The 23,442-nt window shown below is 39.6% G+C and overlaps 1 long non-coding RNA gene across 1 annotated transcript in view; it reads right to left on the bottom strand.

Moving 5' to 3' along the window:
* Positions 1-436: 436 nt before the first annotated feature.
* Positions 437-23,442, bottom strand: part of LOC116784548 — a 60,671-nt gene continuing 37,665 nt past the window's right edge. Inside the window, exon 3 of the long non-coding RNA XR_004356125.1 lies at positions 437-598. This is a non-coding gene — a long non-coding RNA (uncharacterized LOC116784548). The remainder of the gene's footprint in view (positions 599-23,442) is intronic.

Below are 23,442 nucleotides of genomic sequence, written 5' to 3'. Positions count from 1 at the left end.
TTATTACAAATATGATGTATAACATAGTGTTTCAGCAGATACCAAAAAAATCACCAAGATGAATAAGCATATATGGTATTTTTAAATGTTTCTAAGAAATTTACTTAAATTAAGGATTTTTAGGTTCCCCCAAAATAATTTCATGCTGTAAGTCAGGAGGCAGAGAAGTCAGAGGCTCACACAAGGAACTTGGGAGAGGGAAATACTGGATTTTAGGTTCTCCTTTCCTGTTTGCCTGGCAGTGAAGACTTAATTACAGACTGGTTTTTCATATAATCCCTTTATGTTTGCATCTCTTTATCATGCAGCTATGTTGTCACTGACCCTTCAGGTTCACCACTGCTTTGAGCTTACAAAACTATGAATCCTGAAAATGATCTACCAAACTAATGCCTGTGAGGGGCAAATCCCACCAGCATGCTCAAGCCCATGTGGTAGTAAGTGAAGCAGTTCTCAGAACAAAGAGGCTGGAAGTAATCCTGTGTTTGGTCTACTGATTGGAATTTCATCACAAGAAGTAACTCTTCATCTGTACAATCAATCTTCACAATGTTTCAACAGCTGGGGCTAGTTGTCACTTGCAGAAGAACATTATCACCTGTGAAGGAAATAGGACATTGGGGGACATGCTTCATCAGAATTTAGGGAGAGCTTTCTACCCAAAACTGAACAGTAGGAGGAGGGAAACCAGAAAGAGGTTTTTTGAGCTATATATGTTATTTAGTGTATGAAACGCAGAAGAAAAAGTATTTTGTAAGTGAATTGTTTGAGGAAGCATTCCTCTGAAGTGACCTTTTCTTTTACAGTGCCTTCATGAAAAGTCAGTGAAAATAGCAGCTTCGCCAAGCATTTTAATAGCACCAGGTTGTACCCTGCAAACTGTTTCACAGGTTACCAGCTAAGATGGAGTTCATTAAAAGATAATTTAAGTTCTTCTACAGTCTGAGTTATACTGGGGGAAATCTAAGGTAAGCAAATGACTTCATGTTATCAATTAAAACATAAATTTGCCTGAACAATCTTAACTTTTATTGTACAAACACATTGTGGCACAGCCTAGAAGTACATCCCCATGTGCTGCTTCACCCCTACCCCAACAAGGATTTCACCTGATTCTGATGGGATGATGAAGGGGCATTTAAAATACTCAGTTTTGTACATAGCCTTCAATGCATGGCCTTTTTCAAAGTATACTGCAAACTATAGTTCCCATCACAGGATTCATGTCACTAACTTGAAATATCATAAACCCTAATTATTTAGCCTCTGTAGGCATTCTACACTCCTGTCTCCAGAGGGTTGTTCATCTGACCTATTTTAGATAACCACTCAGGATGAAATGTATCTCTTGATTTAGACTGTGTTTCATGTGAAATGATTGAACCCTCGCCTTCAGACCAAATGCTAATGTGGTCTAGGATGACGAAAAATTTTTTTTCAAAATTTTCTAAATTCCTTGCCTAAAAAACAGTCTCCTGAAAATCATTTGTGAGAGTTTAGGGCTACCTATAAAACTACTAGGTTCAGTGAAAAAGGTAAGGGGTTGTAAAGAAGATATCAGTCTTTGACAAGAGAGCTGATGAAATGATGCAGTGAGTTTTTCTGAACACTAATATTTACTGTCATTTTTCAAATCTGAACCACTTGCCATAGCTTGCGTCTTCAGTAAAAATGGTGCTCAGTTCTTTCAGCCAACAGACATGCCCCTCTCTCAAACTGTGTATGACTCAGGTTCCCATCTGTCAGTATGAGTATGGATCCTCCTTTTTCAGTTAGCCTGCAAGCTTACAGTTGCAAAGACTTTCTTTTACTGTCAGCTTTATTCTTTGCTTGTACAACAGGTCTCTGTTCTTCTTACATCTGTGTTATAGTACTTGTTGCTTTTGTATTATACAGTTATCAACATTGTTTATTAGCACTTGCATTAAAATATTTGTGCGATGTTTCCCCTTTCCACTCATTTATCTTTTATATCAAGAAGTAAATAACATTGCTTTATTTCACATATTCAACCTTCACCTAATCTCTTTATTGAGCAATATGAACTAGAAAATGTAAAGAAGTACCAGCTGATTTAGCAGTGAAAGTGTATTCTGGTCTATATGTTGGCTGGTGGATCATAAACCCACTTGCCTCTAGCACATGCCTTCCAGCCTAAGCGGGGCTGTGGGTGCTGGAGCAGTGCAAGCCAACTCTGCCATCAGGCATTACAGGCATTTCTCTCATTGGTGGGAAATATCTGGAAAATCTCTCTGCATTTTTGGCACTGTCAATCTTATGCTTAGCTGTAACTTAGAGATAAATTATGGTATGTTCAGCTGCCATTATTTTGAATTAGAGTAGCATCATTTAGATTTTTTTTTTTTTATAAATATCATTAAAGCTACAGATTCCAAAAGTTAGGACAGATATTAATAGAGTGTGCTTACTAATACCAGGAAGATCATGCCTCTTGTTCCATGGGATTTAGGCTTGTATCCGGTTCAAACATATTTGTGGTGTGAAATGTTAAACAGTGTTGCTGGTGACTAGTTATTCAGAAAGGCCAATGCTGATACCTCATTTTTCTTGCCCTCACACACTCTCAATTGCACTGGAAACTGCTCCTTGAAAACAAAACAGGTGAAAAAAGCCACGGTGTTTTCTTCCATGGTTAGTTGCCAGTAGTTCGCAAAATAAAAGCCTGGACTGAGAACTAAAGGCTTTTTCTGTTCTTGTTCCTTGCTGTACCAAAGGGGACCCATGACCTGCAGCTCACACGGGTGGATTCAGATGTAATCTGGCTATTTGTGCCCTTCACCCTGAGCTCCTTGCAGCAGCCTGTGAGACAGGGCTAAAGCATAGCCAAGTGACAGGATGCTGACTGCTTTCTGGTGGCCACCATCAAAAAACATTTAATTTATATGCTTTGTCATATGTGTACAGCCAGTTCCCTTGGCCCCTGTCAAGACTCTGGCAGGGAGAGCCAAGTCATGTCCCTTGGCTTGTCTCGTCTCTGGCAGTCGTTCAAGCTTTCAGCTTGCCTTGGAGTAGATGACATTCACTTACAGTAATCTCTCATAAGTGTTCAGCCTCCAGAAGATAGTGAGTGGTCTCTGCTACTTTATATTAGACCTGTTTGAAGATGCTGGGTTTTAGGCCTGAGCACTTTCCATCCTTATGGAGATTGTCATGTGATAAATGGGGATGTCTACAGGTTCTGCAGTGCATCAGATTGAATGAAAATCTTTTTCTTATGAAAAGAGCTTTCTAAATTACTTTTTTATTTTCTTAAGAATGAGAGAGACAAACTAATGCCCTGCAAAAGAATTAATAATGTTGACTGGGGCTGGATAAAATCCTCCTTCAAGGTTTAAACAATCAGATGTTGACAGTCATTTGTGTCAGGTACCAAGCCAGCCAGATACAAGTCAGCAGACATATCCCTGTTAACGCTAAACTGAGACGGAGGCAACAGATGCTACCTCTCAACAGAGCTTATTAGACCATGCTCAACAGCATGTTGACATAGTTAGAAGGTATCCCAACTTCTTCTGGCCTGCAACTGCTTAGCTTATTGCAAAGGCAAAGGAGCAAGCAAACACACAAGACCTGGCAGACGTGCCACACTGGGTTTGTGGAAGACTTTTGAAAGCATCAGCGTAGCCTGAAAGCTCTGTTGTCCTTTGCACTTTTGCAGTGTCTCCCCCTTGATTAGCACACCAATCCCTGTGCTGTGGCTCTCAAGCCACTTGCATAGCACACCACCTGTTTTTACTGAAGACAGGTTGTTGCACACGTACACTGACTATGGACCGAGTGTATGCACTGGACATTAGGAAACCTCTTACATAGAGAGGTAGTCATACCATTCAACTAATAAAAAAGAGCTATTGGAAGTAAACTGAATGAAAACTGCACTTTTATCCATCTTCTCTCTTCCTGCTCCCTCCATCCGTGCCTCAGGCTTGTGTGCTGCTTTATGTTGGTGCTTACACTAATACTCCTTTTCATATGTAGGCAGCATATAGTGCCTTGTGGGTACCTTTATGACTTTCAATGCATAAATGACAAATTATTGTTTCACTTTTTAATCCAAAATTATTTAAAAATTTATTATTGTAGCCAGGTCTCATCTTGCAGCAGTCACCGCCCAAAGAGTTGTCATGCACCGAACTGTTCAATGATATTATGATTCACATAATCTAAAACTAAAATAAGGATGCTGTGTATGTTTTATCTGATAGTGATTGATAATTTAAATTAATATCTTCAGTATTTTATGGAAGGGCAGATAAAATAATTCAGAATATGGAGAAGATAATTCCAGTGCTTTCGGAGATCTGATCATAATAAAAAATTTGTGCATTTAAAAAGTCTAAGTTTTATGGGTTTGGAACAAATTTTCTAAGCACATATATGTGTTGCTTTGTTTAAAATTACAGTCAGCAAGCCAAAATTACATGTTCAAACTGACCAGTCTTATGGAAAGCTAACTCTGAGATCCAAGTGGTAGCAATGAAATGGTGACTGCCGTTGCAACTGCCTCAGGTGGCACTGGCCTATAAGCAGGGCTAGACAAGGTGAAAACAAAATTTCTTAAAATGATCTATCTTCTTCCAGCCATTTCTGGACTGTTCTTGACCAGTGACTGGTTGTGTTTGAAATACACCATTTCAAAGTCTGCCTGTGAAGACTATTCCAGAGACTAACAGATGCACTTTTCCGTAAAGTTTATTTTTTCCAGTCTAGTCTTTCCCCTGTATTATTTTTTTCAGTTACTTCAAGGCTCTAGTAAGGTGCCAGAGAAAATAACAGCAGAAGTTCTGCAAGATGGAGAATGGAGAATTAAATAAAAAGACACAGGGGGAGCTACTCCTTGTAGAAGAACTAAGTAAAGGAAAGATTTTTTTGGTAAAAGCATCAGCCAAGTATGCCATACTTATCATTCTGTCAACTTTTCTCTGTGAGTCACAAGTTGTTTTCTTTCTAGAGCTTCACTTTTCTTACCGCAACAGTGAGAACAAGCAGAAGGTCTAGGGTACTCTGACTCATAGTGCAATAAGATATTTTCATACAGGATTTCCCTGTGTCAGTGGGCATCAAGGCAACCAATGCCCAGCTACAGTTAGCTACCAACTCAAGCTTTTGGACAGAGATGACCACTCTGCTCCACCAGTGGTTCTCTACAGGGACAAGTAGCCAAGATTTGGACCACCATTATTGTGACTTGTTTGCTTGAACACAGGTCCCAGAAACCAGAATATTATTATCTCCAACTCATTTCTTCAAAGTTTATACCTTTCCTGAGTGCATGTAATTTCAAAATATTTTGTTTATTTTTCAGTCATTGAACTTTTACAAGACATAGTATGAGGAAAGGCACAAAAAGTGGTTTCTTTGTATACTACAGTATCACAAACCACCTGAATGAACTTGATGCAGAACAAGATGTTAGATTGGCTGTACTTACTCCTGCAGGTCATTTAAAGGCAAATCTTTACAAACCCAGTCTTTGATTTTAGCCCATCCACCAAACCCCATCTATTTGATACCCTTTTATGACAAATATGATGACTTCCGAAATGAGAAGTAGGAGCAAAAGCCTAGCTGTTGAGATAGTGATTATTCCCTAAAGATATTAAAACATGGTGTCTAAAGGTAGATGGAATGACAGTGACCTGAAATAACAGGAAGCTGGCCTCAGTTATAAATCTGGCAGGGGCTGAGGGTGATGGTGATGGAAGCTTGTGAGCTGTATCCAGAGCCATAAAATATAGCCCTGCCCTTGAATGAACTGGAAGACATATTTCGGTCTACAACAAGTCAAAGTTCAAGCATCACTGGCCTTCGGGACCTCTGTTCAGACCTTGTTCAGATCCAAATACAGAAGCTTTGGAGTGATCTTTTTACTCTACTGCTAAATTTCACTGGCACCTAAGTCTTCCCATCTGTTCAGCTGTGGGCTTTCCCCAACAGAGTCACTAGCATTTCCCTTGTGAAAAATGGGAATGAGAGAGTAAACTCTTGCCCTCTCCTGGCAGTCTGGAAGGGAGGGCTGGAGAATCCAGACTTTTGCAACTCTTTTTTTTTTGCCTTTGAATATGTAGTGTTTTGTGAAATCTGTTCTACAAAACAGCTAGCAAAAGGTAAAAGGAAATTGCAAGGGAAAAAAAAGAAAGGAGTGAAGTAAAAACAGAGCCAGATAAGAAATAATTTGCTTGAAACTGTGAATCTCAATTTTTCCATCAAACAGGGAAAAAGCAAGTGAATACTCTGTATGGAAAAATTGCATGCTGATGATTTATAGGGCATGAGAATTTCAGAGCTTCACAGGGCATATCTGCAGAGCTCACAACGAGCTCAGGCCCAATGGCAGCAGTAATGGGGCTTAGTCTACCTTTGCCCAGCACCTGCTACTAGTTTTCTTAATGGGGAATGATGACTTTCCGGAAGGATCTCTAAGGGAGGCAGTATGCAATTATGGTCTACTCCTTTTCAAAAGTAGTGTGATATCCATATTAAAAACTGTGCCTTGATGAGAAAAATGTTAGTAGACCAATACAGTCTGAGAAACAGATTGAGTCAGAAGATCTCCATGAAAATTAACAATTCTTCTAATTAAACCATTATGTGAACTTCTGGCTGCATTCAGACACATCACATACATCACTGACATAGGATTCATGATGCGCTGAGGCCAATCTAGATTCTGGCTCTCCCCCTGAAGGACACTTCATCCATTGACTGCTTTGTTCTTCTTCACTGCTGGCTTCCAGCCAGGGCAGGCAGCAGAGGTGGCTCAGCCTGGCCATGCAGCAACTGGGTACCGGCAACCTGCAAGAGGACATGTAACCTGCACCAGAGAGGAGGAGGGCTGGATTCTTTCTTCATCAGTGGCTCATACTGTAAGTTGGTAGTGAAAGTGCACCCCAGAAGTACCTGTTATAATGTGATATGGTGAGCTGATCACTCTGTACTTGAAATTAGAAGACTCTTAATGGGACTGAGCTGTTGCTCACAGCAGTGGTGTTCATGCCAAGGTCTTCTAACATTGCACGTGATCATTGCTTTTGGTCTGATTTAGAGGATGGCTAGTGCTAACTATCTTTGTTAAAAATCTTTTTTACTTTGGTGGGCCTGCCCTGGATCCCCAGTCTTTTGAGGATGGTCCAAAGTGATTTTAGAGTTCACACTGTTTCCTCATGCCCTGAATGTTCACTGTGTAAGTACAGCAGCACTGGCAAAGGGAAGAGGATTCATAGCCCTTCCTACTTCACTGCTTAAGTCCCATGGGTTTTTGTGCTGATACACAACATTAGGGCAGTAAATGGATTACATGACACCACAGAACAAAAAACCAGAAAGGCCATGCTGCTATGTAATGAGTATTTCTAGTCTTGCTTTCTATAGCTCTGCTTAGAGGGGAGGACGAGGAGTTTTTCACTGGAAGTTATGAAGATTTCCACTGTGGCCACTGGTAAGGAATCACACAGTTCCCCAAGATCACTGCTGCCAAACTTGAAAGCTTTGTTGTCTCCCTCCATTTACGGGCAATATCCCTCATTCATCCAATTTAGGACTACAGGACAGCAGGAGAAATTTCCTGTAATTTGCTGTTCCAAGCAAATTTACACAGGACCATGCTGGAAACTGCTTCCCTTCAGCAGCTGTGTGCTTTTGACTGGTGCCTGCTGGTGGTAGGTACTGCATGCACACCCGAGAGGTCAGAATGAGACACCAAGATGACTAACTGTGCCTTCTGGAAAGCATTCTCAACAAGACTGCTGTATTCCTACATTTGCATTTGAAAGATCTTGTGCACACTCACATTTTAAGCATAGTCACAGTCAGTGCATTAAGGTGTAAGAGATTTACAGACCACATTTGGAATTTTAGCCTGCCCATTTTATAAAACCCATATATTAAAAAAAAAAGAAAAAAAGTAAAAATCTTTGTGATGCCTCAGCAGATATGGAATTACATGCAATTTCTGTCTGATTGTGTTTTGATATAAGCCCAAAGATTGAACTTTCAGCCTTCTTTCCTAACAGTTGTCTGAAAATTATAAAAGCATTGAACCTGGCCACCTTTGAACCAATGCTACTGTGGTGATTCAGGTTTTCCTTTGAAAATGCTGAAAGAAGATCATACTCCAGCAGGAGAAAAAGGAGACAGTATTTTTCCTGCAGGCCTTCACAGTACTCACATATTTGTTTCTGTATTGGTAGTGATTCATATCACAAATGCCTTTGTCCATTTCTCTCTCTCTGCTACAATAACCCAAGTAATTAACTAAGTGAAGAGGCTGTCAATTAAACACTGATACTAATCTTGGCATAAAAGCTACCTTAAGAAACACTGAGCTGGAACATATTTTACAGTGACACCACTGCCTTCATTCAGCTCACTTCTCAGACAATTAAGTGCTCCAAATGTTTGTGTGTCATCCGGGCAACATTAGTAGCATGAATGACCCCTGCTATAGATACAGTCCCTGCAAAGAATGCCTGGGAATACAATGCCTATTGTGGCAGCAAGGCTGATTTTATCAACCAAGGGACATTATATAGTTAATTAATGCCAAGATCTTTAATGATAAGATTGTCAAGGACAATTAAGAAGATTATTATAAGTGTCCTTGGTAACAAGAATGCAATACTGATTTTAGCTTACTTTCACTAAGTGTGGCTTAAAGGTCAGTTTCTCTAAAGTGTGAATACTTAAGCATTCTTTGGATAGATGTCATTATATGTTAAGATCAGAAAGAAAACACATTTTTCTAATCTAACTGTGCAGTAAGTGAAAATTAATGTGAAACTCTTGCTAAGAAATTAAGGTAACATATTTCAACAAGAAACTTCTAGCCCATGTCACATCCTCAGTAACAGCTCTGGAGCCATATTCTGACATTAAGTCAATGGAATGACTTGCTCCAACTTCAGCCCATGTGGTTCAAAACCATGACCATGGAGCCACTAGATGGACAGACCCTCCTCAGTCAGCATTCTTATGCTTGCTAAGTTTCTCCTGTTTTTTATCTTCCCAGTATTGGATCGGATCTAGCTTTACTGTGTCTCACTTATGCATCAAACTGAAGCTCAAATGGCACTTGAAATAAAATCTCTGTGAACTGGATAAGCTCACAGAAGACAAGTGATGGATACTGGTAGCACAGATTGCACCTTGAATGTTGAAATTAAGAGAGGAATTAATTTTGTCTTTTAGAACCGGAGACGGGTGTGCTGCAAGTTGACATTTTAGCCTCCTACGATGACACCGTAAATGCAGGGCACTTTATGATTTAAAGTTTTCAGTGATTATATGAAAGATGGATGTGGTTTTCCTACCACACTATCCCTTGGAGATTAATTTAGTATCTGGCTTCTGTCTGATGGGCAAAGTATTAATCACTGACTTCAAAATAACGAAACACATTTGGCAAGGCGAGAATACTGTGATCTAATGTTCTTTTATGTGGTGGGAGCAGACTACAGCAGAGATGGGCATACCTGAAACTAGAATCCTGAAAAAGCTTTTAGCAGTTGCTAGCAAAATTGGAAATCAGTTTAAGTGGAATTGTCTGAGGAATGGATGAGCAGTAGATACAATTCCATAGATATGAAAGAAATAATTTGCTTAGAAAAATCTTTCGTAGTTAAAGATAGATATGAACATTTCATATATATTTTTTTAAGTTACAGCAGTTATAAGGAGGAGAGAAAAGGAAAGCTTTCAGCTATAAAAAGCAATATACAGTTTCCATTCAAAACAATTAAAGCAATATCTAAAATATCTCTAGCCATTTAATTAAAACTAAATATAAGGCATTAAAAACCACATACAATAGATAAATCCATGCCAGGCATCAAGTTAATATAGAAACAGATGGTATAAATAGAAACAGGGCACAGAAAAAAATAAGAGATTTAAGAGAGACTGCTGTGCCATGTTTAAAACAAATGGTTCTGTAGGTAGTTATAAATGAAAGAAGAATTGTATTGTTTTGGGAAAAAAGAACACAAGGAAAACAATTATTAAAATTACTTTCTTTCGAAACCAACAGGTTTAAACTTGCATTCAGAATCCTGAAGGATAAGCTAAGGAGTTCCTCAGATCAGAATCTGTAATTTGTTTTTAAGCATAGAGTAATAAACTTATCTTCTTAGATAACAAAGGGTAGAAAACTGATATTTTTTTTCTCTTTTCTTTTTTTTTTTTTAAAGGAAGGGGAGAGGTAAGTAAAGAAGTTAATCAACGGAAACTTGTACCAGTTACCTGGTGCCAAACCTGAGCAAACTAATGAAAGTCTGTTTAAGACTACCAAGAAATAACTAAGTTCAAGACCCCCTAGACTGAGAAACTACAAGCTACGGAGCGTTGGTCTTTTTAAACCTAAAAAGCACTAAGGTTACATACTTGGTCAATAAATGCAAGTATTTTCTGATAGTATAACTTGGATTTATCCCAGGTATCTGATATAGCACTAAATGCCACACTGATTTTAAAACCCCAGTTGACTCTGAACCAGATACACGTTCTGTTTGCCAGTGCTCGGTGTAACGGATTGGGAAGCCTGTCCACCACCATAATACAAAACAGGAGTTAACAATGGCATGTGGCCTTGAAAGCTGCTTACATGCAACCTTGCTCACTCATCCCTGAGAAGGTAAGGTCTTTCTTTTAAAGGATTTTCCAGAGGAATTAAGATCTGGTCCTTCCTTTTAGCACAAAAAGACTGCTGCTTTGCATAAGGAAGTGAAAAGCTGGAAGCCACTAAAGGGCTCTGTACACAAGCATCCCACCTCCCCTGTTTGACAGCCTCCTTTTCCCTTTTTTTCCTTTTGTTCTCTCACAGTGCAGATTCACTTCAGGTGTCTCTGTGAGATCCTAAACTGATATAAAAATATGGTTTAGGTGAACCAAGGCTCCACGCCTGGGGACGGAAACAGAGCTAGGAGATGTTGAAAGTCAAAACTGGGAGTATAAAATTGATAAATATCCATTACAGTTGCCTCTGCTTCTTCTTTCCCTCTCTCCCATACCCTATCCAGTCATTATTTCCACTTGCTTCTGATCTTTTATCAGCTCATCCCTGCATAGAATGCTCTGAAGACTACTTAGGGCTTTCTGTAAAAAAGTTGATTCATAATCTAACTTTTAAGGGGGCAAATGTTTGTTTCACTACATGTACCACCACAATTGTCAGTGAGCATCCCTTTTGCAGCTGTATTGTCACATGCACCACTGAGAAGAGACTCAAAGAGAGAAAAGAAATTCTATTGCAGCTCAGTGGCCAGTGACACACACCACTACAGGGACTAAATTCTCTACTGGTTTACTTCCATTCCTTCAGGTTGTTTCTGAGTAAAGATGGGACTTAGAGAGTAAAATGCTAAGTCTGGAAGCTTAGCCATTTGCCACCTCCGAACCAGAAGCTGTGTGTATACTAGCAGTTTCAGAACCCTCACTTCAGTTTACTCTATAGACTTGGAAAATTGAGAGGTTTATTTGCATGTAAGAAATATAGAGAAATTTTGAAGCACCAGCCATACAAAAAAAATTGCACTGATGCTTTTTTAAAGCACAGAAATAATCTGTTTGCAGGAGCGTGGGAAGAGTAGTGAATACAATCAAAAGTGGTGGGGTTTTGCACAACGGTTAATGTTCAGCACCAAAACTATTTTGCCATCAAGTATACTGATATAAGTAGCAGCTGCTTCTCAGAAAATCTGTTTTCCTTAAATTACCTTATAATTGTGTTATTATTAATCACTCACATGGCAGTTAAATGGCAAAGAAATTGCAGTTCTGATTGTCCATTCACACATGACAATTTTATTCAGCAAGCTGCCTTCCTGACAAACTGGTGGATTGCTTTTGCTGGCTCACAGACTTGAACACGCAGCCTTTCTGATGCTGACAGATTCCATCTGCTCCCCTTTAATTAACATCTAATATGTAAACCATCTAATACATGTAACACTGCATAGCAAGGGATTAAGAACAAGAAGGTAGCTCTTCATCATAAAACTGTGCCATCTCAGGATCTCATTATGAACGGGAAATGGTACCATAATCTAGTGGGAACTGCACACTAGTAAAAATACCAACATGTAGGTACTCTGACATATATGAACACAGACACAAAATAAAGTGGAAGGTGTAGCAGCATTCATAAATGGATTCACATTGATACTGCTCCAGCTCAGAGATATCAGCTGATTTAATGCAATTACAAGGAAGAATGGGATCTACTAATTTGTGTTTCCAATTATTGCTAGCTAGATAAGAAGCATCATTTCTATAAGACTCTGGTGCAATCCATTAAACCCATTAAAAGTGCTAATTAGCTCATGGTTTGCAAATGAAACTGTCCAGGCTGCACTTTATTGTCTGATACCTGCCAGTAGTCAAAAGCTGGGGACGAAAACATACAAAGACTAGATTCTAGGAAAGCCCTGCAACCAAATTAAGATGTCAAAAGTAAGGGAGATAAAATACTTTTCTGCATAACAACAGCTGATGAACAGGCATGAAATTTATGTGGCTGGGGGACAGGGCTTGCCACTATTCATGACTGGCTAAGTTATGTGAAAGGTCAAGGCTGCTATGTTTTCATGATAACATCTAAGCAGAACACAAGCATTTAGAGAGTCTCATCCACACATCTATCTAGTGAGTTAGATTAAACTCATGCAGAACAGCTGCAACAAGGCTTGCAAGGCTCAACAAAGGGCAGGAAGATTAGACATCTTGATAATAAGACATGAAAGACCCTAATGGCAAGAGGAGAACGTGAACTGTGCTCGCTAACGCACAGCAATAACAGAATCATTATTTGAAGCCTCTGAGAAATAACTGGAAGAGAGGGGGAGGGACAAATGGAGGGGACAGTGTGAGATCAGCACCTCCTGGCAGAGTTGGTCACTGGTTTTCTGCAGCATGTGAGCTACGATCTTGTGGTATGAGCTCTTGAGCTAATAATATTATTTTAAGTTGTACAAGTTGTTCTCCATTTGCTCAGAATGCATCTGGAAGGCCAGCCTCTGAAAGCATGCTCACATGAAGCTCCTCTACACTGTGGGCTGAGCATGTCTCTGAGAGGAAAGAGAACTGCTCACATGTTCTTAAGATACATGCGTATGTATTTGCTTGTCCCTCTCACCTGCTTTCAGTTTCAGGAAGCTCTAACTCTATACAAGAGAGCACAGGAGCCCATCATTCACATCATCTTCAGTGGGGACAGGTCAAAAACTTGAATTGAGGAAGACGGCTGTGTCCCTGCTGAGACTGATTTTTCAGTCACTGACTCTTGTCATTGAAGTGGAAAGAAAAGAGGAGTCAGTGCAAATCCACACGAGCATACTTTAGCATGTGCCCCACATCTCTGTTTCTTAGAGCCTGGGTACCTGATAGGATACATATTTAAGAATCTATGAAAATAAATAAATAAAGTTCATGGAGACCACTAACAGATGGTAATGAAGTGCCTCACAAGAAATACGCCAATGCTACCAACTACCCCAAAGCGCAGAGCTCCAAACTCAATGCTAACAAACACCACTGGAGTTTTGAGCATGTCAGAGGTGTTTGACAAATACTTCCCAAAAGTCATATTTGTTTTGTTTTCTGTCCACCTATCTAAACTTTTCTGTTCACACTACTAACCTTTTTCCATACTACAAAGGTGTATCTTTGTCAGACGATGCCAGATGATCTGTCTGTTCCTACCATCCTTGTCCTGTCCTCTTCACTCTAGTTAATGGTCATGTTTACTCTTGTCTCAAAGACAGTGTCTGAACACTTCTTAATAAAACATGTCAATATTGTGACAAAGCACATCTTTCACTTGCCTGAACTATGTGCATTGAAAATGCTTGAAAATGTTCAAGTATTTCATACTCTGTGCTATCTGTAATTTAGTACTGTCTTGAGAAAATACCTAAAGAGTAAGAAAAATAAAAGCCCCAGTCCTGGTCTTTATTCAGTTATTCCTAAAATAGGTGGGTTTTCCAGTTATTTCGTTAATGTGCTAAACAAGCAAATAAATTGCTTTCTAATTCTGTTTTTTTTTTTTCTCTGAATGTTTTTGGAGAGAATGAACCTTTACTCAGTTATTTATTTTGCTGAGATTTCCTTTATAATAGCTTTAAGATCAGTCCTCGATTTCCTAATCCTTTCCTTTTTTCCTGCCACAGGCTAAATCCATTAGGTAGTTACACAGTCATTCACAGGCCATTAAATCTTCCTTTTGAGAAGAGACTCTAGTTAGAGTTTCACTCTTATCTCTGTTTCCGATCAGAGGAGGAAATCCCGTTACATCGAATCTGCCTTGAAGCCTTCCATCGGCATCGTGCTCTGCAGGAGAACACCCATCCTTTTCTCCACACCCCTGTGGCATCCAAAGACCCTGCTAAAGCAAGCATCTGCCGGATCTCCATGCTTTCTCCCTTGGGAGCGGTCAGCTTGCAGCAAGCAAGCTGAAATTCACATTTGCTTCGGCAAAGCCTTGCTCCAGACAATATGCCAGACAGCACAGGACAGTTTCTGGGTTTGAAGCCATGCTCTTTAGGGGAGGAACCTTAGACTTGCACTGGCTAATGGATGATATACTTCAGTAAGGTTTGGAAGTAGAAGTAAAAGGGAGGCCTTTCATATTGATGTAATAAGTTGATCAGAATGATACCATAGACTAGGTAGTCCCAACAGAAATGTTTGGGAGCATCAGTCCATAGGTTATCGAGTCTTTACTTGCTCACCTATCAGCTGCTGCATTCATAACTGCAGACAAAGGAACTCCTCTGTGTGAGTCCCAGGGGGTGGGGGGAGAGAAAGGGAAAGAGTTTGTTAGAAAGCAACACCTGCAGTGGGAATAGAGGCTGGAGGAGATGGCCAACCCAATCCCACCAGCAGGAACAGATGAGGAACAGGAATTTAAGTGGATAATCCCATGAGCAGCAGAAGCCATACAGGGAGGTTTTCTATGGCTGCCTTGCATGGATTTTCTGCTTCCTAGTAATCTGGTTGAGCTCAAATTACAGCATTTCCTTTTGGAGAAAGCACTAATCTTGGTGTGTTTCCTGCACTTATTTGATAGCTTTTTCAAGATTTAGGAGTCCAGTGTCATGGAGCTTTCTCAGGATAGGAGTTCAATATCATGGGAGTCTCTGTTCTCCATTTAGATGTTTTTGAAATGGACAACAGCATGCAAAGAACCACAAATACAGACTAGGCAGTTTGCTTACAGAAATCTTACTTTTTAGCAAATCAGGCTGAAAGTGGTTTGACCATATGCACTTGAAATCTAGCTAATTTTGTGATAGGCTAGAATATAGATTTGGGGAAAGATCTCACTCAACCCTAAGTTTTGACTACTTATTTTCATATTGATTTACCCATCTCTCTTTTTTTCTTTTTTTTTTTTTCATCCCAATAGAACTTTGCAATTTTGATGTGACAATTAATAGCTCCCCACAGATAGACAGAGAGCTCCAAAGACCAAAAGGAGTCAAAATCAAGCTTGTACCTCGAGGCAATTGAACTCAATTGTATACCTTGGTAATATCATGCCAATAGAAGGGGAAAAGTGCGGTCATATGTCAATGAAGTTTTACAAATTGCTAAATAAAACTGAAGAGGTATTTTCCTGGTCATGAATAGTTTGGGGTTTTTTGTTATTAAACAAAAACTTCAACTTTTGCTTTTGAGGAAAGAGTGCAAGCAGGTTGAACTTGTACAGAACAAGTAGCAGAGAAGTTGCCAGCTCCTGTGTTTTGGGCAGGATCGCTAGTGGATTTCAGGCATTTCTGTCTTATTTAATCACCATTAACTGCAGACTGGAATGCTGACACCATGTGTAGTGAAAGCAAAGAGTGTAAATTGGGCATGATAGAGGTTTCTTGATGCAGGAAGGAAGTAACATAACACTGAACAAGCTCAAGTTGCACTGTGAGAACAGAACGAATAAGAAAACCTGGTCTCTGTCACAAGACAACAGGAGAAAAAAATAGATAATTAAAAAGAGGCTTAGAAGGAAAAGAGTAATGAAATGTTTCCATTTTACTTCCTAAATTGATCTTTGGAAATAAAGAATAGATATACCTTTAAAAGCATGTTATGTTTTAGTTAAAATAGCGATTTAAACAATTATCATTAATCAATTAACATTTAATTTAGTGAGAAAAATCTTATGCTTAAGTGCCAAAGTCCTTTTTCCAAAAGTTTTCAGCAGCACAACTTTTGTCTCAGCTCTTAGGAACACTTACATTCAGAACTTCAGAGAGGGATCTTCAAACACCCCTGACAGTTTGCTGGGAACCCAATACAGCCAGTGAATAGGAGGAGTTCAGGATGCATGCCCCACTGGGCAATGAAATGCAGCTTTGAGCAATCTGGTCTGGTGGAATGCGTCCTTGCCAATGGCAAGGGGAGGTTAGAATTAGATGATCTTTAAGGCCCCTTCCAGCCCAAACCATTCTGTGGTGATGCCATGATGATTCCATCTACCTTGTGCCACCCCAATGTATCCCACATGGAGAGGTAAAAGGTGACTTTGGGCCCTGGTAATGATATTGGCTTCTGTTCCTCTGTATCCCAGCAGACCAGGCCTTCTCCCAGCTCATCCTGCCTTAGGAAGTGTTTCCCCACTCTTATGCCCTGGTGACACATGCATCCTACCACACGGGCTATATGAAGGATGAATGGTCACATGGATGCAGGTTGTTGGTGCAGTGAGCCTTGGGGTCCAACACACTCTAAAATATCTATGGAGAATGCTCATGGTGGCACTTTAGGCTTCTTTGAGAAGAAGCGACACAGACACAGGGAGAGTCAGACATCAGGGGAGAGGGGATGAAAAGAAGTAGACTACAGGTTCCCCCAGTTTCCTGTGACCGTGATTCTGTTCCTAAGCCCAAAACGTTGAACCTTCTCCTCAGAAATAGTCTTTGGAATCTTACTGTCCATAGAGATTTTAAAACTAACCTGGTTTTAGCAATTAAATTCAACCTCACTGGAACCAAGGGAGCTATAGAAAAAGATTATTTTCACTGTACACAGCTAAACCCTCGCTGCCCTAGCAAATAATTTTTCTCTGAAGTGAAAAATTCCCCAGGCTGAGCAAGAGTAGCTCCTTTTCAAGCAGCCAATTCAGAATTACCTTGATTTAAAATCACAAAGAGGTACTGAACAAATTTACAAATCATTCCAGAGTCTTGCCCACTCTTTTTAGAACAAAAGATATTGTTTACCTGCTCTGATATTAACAGCCTTGCTCAGATATTCAGCACCATATGAAGAATACTCCAGAGAAGACTGTCATCAAAGTCTATAGCATACCTCTTAAAGCTGTTATAATATAGACTCCACATTGTTTGTTGTATCTAGATACACTATGCTACAAAAAAGCCTCCTTTTTATTACATGTCACCTCATTTTATCTTCATAAAGAAATGTTTAGGTTTCTATCCTTTTGAATGTGACTGAATAATGTTACTTTTTATTTATGAACATATATTTTGAATTTCAACAATAGAACACAAGGACAGACCCAATGAACACTCTATTATACTTAAGAAATTGAGTTTCTATTCATAAAGAGCTGAGTAGTACCTATTAGATGGTTTCCCATACAAAAAACACTGAATACCTCCAAATGAGGCTGACTATATCAAAACACTAAAACATGAATAGGATTTGTTCTCAAAGGAAGGACTGAATGAAAGTAAAACTATACTGGTATATCTTGTAATGCAGCTATTTACAATCTAAGAAGTACCTTTACCTTGGCTTAGAATCACTCTGATTTCTGCTACAGTGTTTTTGTCATAAATATGCACCTTATTATACAGAGGAAGGATTTCTGTGAACAGCATAAAGGGCACATTTACACACTAATTCCCCTGACTAGCATGTGATGTTTGCCACAAAATACAATACTTACCATTTTTCAGATTTAGTGTATCTTAACCATGTGTTCATATTTTTAATTCTCTGCTACTACTTTCAAAAAACATGTACCTGAACAAAAGTGACTGTAATAATCTTTGATAATAATTTTTCAGGAGTTATTCAGGATAAGAAGACTTAATTCTCCAGTTCAGTGACAAAAACAATTTCTTAAGTGTCAAGTCTTAACCAAAACAATGGGAAAAGAAAGGGGATAAAATCTTTCACTTTGTATAGAAGCCACATGCAACCTTATCAAATTGTGCATCAGGTAGCAAAACACAGTCTTAGTAGAAATTTTCGGAGATAGAAACTTTTCACAGATGGAAGGATATGTTTTCATACAATACTTATGATTGTCTTTTTTTCCCAAGCTAAATTTTATCATTTGCCAAGGATATGCAAAATATTACCACTGACCTATGAGTGCTCAATAACCCTTGTGTTTGGTTTGAAGTATCACTGTGCAGACTACTGGAAAGCCTGGTTCAGCAGTTGTAGCAAACCTTTGATGAGGATGCAAAAGGTGAAACACAGGTATTGCCAATTCAGCTCTGTGATACCTGAGAGCCTCATGCCCCAAAAGATCACCATAGAGGAGGTGATCCTACTCCTCTGGATCTCACTGGAGCCTAGTGAGGCTGCATCTGGAAGGCTTGTCCAGTTCTTGGCTCCTTAGGAAAAGAGAGATTTGAAGCTCCTGGAGTAAGTTTGGCACTGGGCTACAAAGATGGTTAAGGGACAAGAGCATCTCTCTTACAATGATAAGCCAAGGGAGCTGGGCCTGTTCAGCCTCGAGAAAAGATGACTGAGAGGGAACCTCATCAATGTCTATAAGTATCCAAAGGGAGAGTGGCAAGAGGATGGACCCAGGCTCTTCTTCAAAGTGGTGCCAAGCAATAGGACAAGAGGCAATGGGCAAAAACTGATGCACAGAAAGTTCCACCTGAATATGAGGAAGAAATTCTTTACTGTGAGGATGACTGTGCACTTAAACGGGTTGCCCAGAGTCTCCTTCACTGGAGATATTTGAGAATCATCTGGATGGAATCCTGTGCCATGTGCTCTAGCATGAACCTGCTTGAGCAGGGAGGTTGGATCAGATGACCCACTGAGGCCCCTTCCAAATTTACCTATTCTGTGAAAAAGCAGAAAGCAAAATCCAGGGCTGACAAGAACATAGATGGTAGCTATTTTATTGGGTTTTCAAAAAAATGAGGCAACGATAACTCATCCATGTACTAATAACCAATAGAGCACATGTCAGTGGACAGGTTCCCTGCTTCAGTTTGAAGTGTAAGGGAAGAACTGCTACTCATTGTATAGTGAATATAAGCCCAGGGTAGGGAACAAAAGTGTTTTTCCTCCCCAACTCAAAGTTTAAAAGGCAAAGTTCAGTCATGTGGTGATGCCACAAACTTTTTTTAAAAGTTTCTGTCTAAAATGTTTAAGTTCAAGAAGATTTTTGACTTAAAAGGAGTTATTCTTGTTGTTGCTTTAAAAAATCTAAAACTCTCAAACACAGTGGCCATATCCTTCAACAGTAAAGCCACTTAGAAAAAGCAGTATTGCTGCTAATGGAAGTACTGTTCAAAGGAAGAACATTACTCCTTAGTTTTTCTCCATAGCCAGCATTTGCTACAAGGGGAGAGACATTGATCTCTGGCTTGTGGTGGATAAGTACTAGCAAATAAAAGTCAAAGGTGCTTTCTATGTTGCTTTTTTTGTTAATGGCCTCTGCTCTGTTAAGACAGCAGCTGTTTGTTGTTCCCTCTACTCTAAAATACACATTTTGGTCACAAAACTGATTCTGCTAGGTTTCTGAGTGGGAGCATCCCACAGTGAATATCTATGTCCACCTTATGTTTCACTTAATGTCTGAACGTCATTGGTAGTTATCCTGAATTATCAAAATTATAAAGATTTTTTTTTTTTAATGGAAGTTTATTAGCCACAGAGTAATAGAGGCTGGGATCAGTTACAAGCAGCTAGAAGGGGAGTTATTTCCCACTGTTAGTAAGTCTGACAGTGACTACTAAACCTTTACTATATCCCACAGAAATTTTGATCAACATCCCTGTAGATTCCCCATAACCTTGCAGTGCAAAAGTTTTTCCTGTTTTTCCTCTCCTCAGAGGCAAGGACAAAGCAGAACTGAAAGGCTAGCTTTTGACTGTAGGAGACCTTATTTTAGGCCCTTTATGTGTCACAGGTTTCCTATCCATTCTCACAAAAGTTGCATGAAGTCAATCGCACAATATAGACCCAAGCCTTGGGGTCTGGAAGTAGATTTGTGCACCCCATGAGACTCAGGGAGTTTGATGCCAGGGAATAAGAACAAGCTCCACTAATGATGCAATCTGACTCTGAATTTCTGCTGCCTTATGCAGAAACTCTGGTCCGCCCAGAGTTTCATAGCCCTATGTCTCATCCCTGAGTTAGGGAGTAGGAGGTCCTTGAGAAGGTTCAAACCCTCAATGTCTAGCCTCCAGGTTCTGCAGCAATGCATCCAGCCTTCACTGTCCCTGAGGGGCTCAGCTAGGAGCTCAAAGGGTCAGCAAGACCAAGATCATGTAAGCAGGATCATGACTCCATAGCAAGGAAGTGCATTCACTCAAGACCAACGTAAAAGAGGAGAGAGATCTGCTCTGAACCCTGATTCCTGCCCACAACACTCTTGATGAAAAATAGATATGCACTTCAAGGCCAAGGGCCAGAGCACAAGGTTTTCTTTCCCTACTTCACCAGGCTGCAAAGCACAAGCTTGTTTTCTCTCTGGCTGACTCCACTAACCTGATAGTCCTTGCTGAACAGTGGCAGAGCCTCAGTGCAGATGTGGACAGTACTTCTGACACCTTGGTCTCACCAAGGTGAGGTTTTAATGGCTTAGTCTTTCTTCTTTCTGGATGCTTTTATGTACCTAAGCTTGAATGTTCTTGTGCCTCAGCTTTCCCTCTCATGTTGCAAAATAAACATATTAATAAAAATAAGCAGGTATGAACTGAACCATGGGAATCACAGAAATAGCAGGTGAGTTACAACATATCCCCTCAGCAAAGAAAGCAGGTGTCAGTGCACTTCAGTTGTAAGTATGCAAACATGAGGTCAAAATACTTTTAAATTTCCTTTTTGAAAAGGCTCCAACAAGAACCTTACAAAACTATTGCAACACAGACCAAAATTTTCACAGAAAGGCTGATTTGTGATTTGCAATATTGAAATCTTTGACAAACTCAGGTTTCAAAAAGCACAATAGAACAGAACCATCAGAATGCATTGTTTTAGCACTTTCTAATTTTTCAATTCATATTGATATTGTTGGTGTTCACTATATTTTTATTTGAAGGATGTTTGTTAAAAAACAAAACCCATCTTGAATGGAACATTTAATTTTGGTTCTTTGACGATTTCATTTCAGATCAACCCAAGATGTGTCTAAAGATGGCTTTTAGTTGTCTGAAGCAAAGTCAAATATCTTCAAACTCTGGATTCTATGATTCTGTGATTCTATGATTTGAGAGTTGATTGTCCATTATGTAAGGTAAACAATGGGTTGTCCTAACATTAGACTATGCTGAAACATCCAGACAATTGCAGGTTTCAGATGCATTTTGCATTAAGTAAGCACCGCTTATTACACACTACCCAATGTGAAGTAGCGTTTCATGCACTGATTTTACAGCTGTCACCACGAGTAGTGGATTTGGGTTCTTCACAGAGATGCTGGTTAAATCAGTCTGCTGAAATTTGGTAGCAGACTGATTATAAGTGAATTGAGAATATTTATTTAAACAATTTAGAAAGTAAACTGATATGGACAGCCTAGTACAGCAGGACTACTCTGCTAAATTAAGTTTAAAGGAAAACAGGACGAGTTGCTACTCCTGAATGCATGTTGAATTCAACTTTGCTTCATTTTATTTTACTTGAAATATATTAGAACTTCGGCATGTTAATTATCAATGGCAGGCTAACAGTAACCAGGTCCTGATTAGTGTTAAATGGGTTGGAAGCTGATGGTGAAAACTATTTCTGTTTGGTTTTTTTGAGCAAACAGATTATTGTGACTAATTATTAAACTTAGCATTTGAAGAGCTATTTTACAGTATAATTGTAATTTGGTATGATTATTTGGTGGTAAAGGCTTTGGGCTGTGTCTTGCCTCACACTTAGTTGTTTCAGAAAGGAAGGAATTAAACGTCAACTATCTATATAGTTAAAGCTCAACTCTGACCTAAGACATGAGCATTTGCTGTGAGACATGCTTGTCTAATCCTGAGTGCCTGGTTCTGCTTTGAGATTCTGTAAGATGCTGGAGAAAGCTATGTGAGACTGACAGACACAGGACCCACAGATCTTTTTCTGAAGTCAGTAGAGGGTTAGGTGGAAGAAGGTTTTCAAAACAGTTTTTAATTTTGGAAAAAGTTACAATCTAGCTTGAATATAAAATCACTGCCACTGAGGGAGAAGATGTACGTTAGATTAAATAGATAAAATAGACTTGAGAGGAGGTAGACTTGTGATTTTCTTTTTCCTTCTCTTCCACCATCTCACCATCTGGCAAAGAATCTGGTATCGGGAGTTATGTGTCTGCACCCCCTTTCCCCTTTGGGAGGGGGTCTCCCTCTTCCCACCCACTCCCCAGCTCAGGGATCCAAGCAATTTTCTCACCACTGAGTAATCCTACACACAGGGAGATTTTTGCATTAGCCTGTTTACTTCCTTTTTACTCAGCACTGCACTGGAGGAATTAGTGTGAAAATAAACTGCAAGTGCAAAGTGACAAAATGGGTCTTTGTCTTACAGTTTCATAGCTCAAGCTCAGCACACACAACACTGTCCCTTGGGTTTGTCTTTGTTTTCTTTTTCCTTTTATTTTACTCATTTACAGACAGGACAAGAATTTTAAGAACATTTAGAATGTCAAAATTGGCACCTTAATCCTTCCCATACAAGGGAAATGGTTCTTCTGCAGCTCCCCATCCTCCTCCACCTGGATTAGCCATAAACCAACAAAAGCAGATTTTCTCTAAGGTTGAGTGCCTAAAACAGGACTAGGTGACATACAAGACAGTCCAGGTGAGTTTAATGTTTTGTCTATTGATGCCTTGTCAGTGACACCATTGTATCTTCAAGGGCATCATATCACTTATCCATCCCTCAGAGGACTCAGTGCTCTGAAGCTCTGTGAGTTAAAATAAGTTAAAAAGTCCATACTGGCAAAAACACTAAATGTTTCACAACAGCCTCACATACCCCTCTCCTCCAGCAGAGTATGTGAGAGTTTCAGACCCACATAGCCCTTTTCAAGGAAGTGCCCAACTCAAAGTGGACCCTTGGGAGCCTTGCTGTGTCCACATTCTAGTCACTTTTCATTGCAGAAGCCCATAATCACTTTTAGAAACCATTTTCCCCTACCTCATCTTGTGCTTATCTGGGACAACATTGTCTGATGTTGCAAATGCCACCTAATGACCAATAAGAGTCAGTCATGAATTTCCATGTCTCTTTTAC

Source organism: Chiroxiphia lanceolata, chromosome 3 (genome assembly GCF_009829145.1).
Source record: "Chiroxiphia lanceolata isolate bChiLan1 chromosome 3, bChiLan1.pri, whole genome shotgun sequence".
Taxonomy (NCBI): Eukaryota; Metazoa; Chordata; class Aves; order Passeriformes; family Pipridae; genus Chiroxiphia; species Chiroxiphia lanceolata.
Note: the sequence above shows the minus strand (reverse complement) of the source record. Positions and strands in the feature narration are given on the sequence as shown.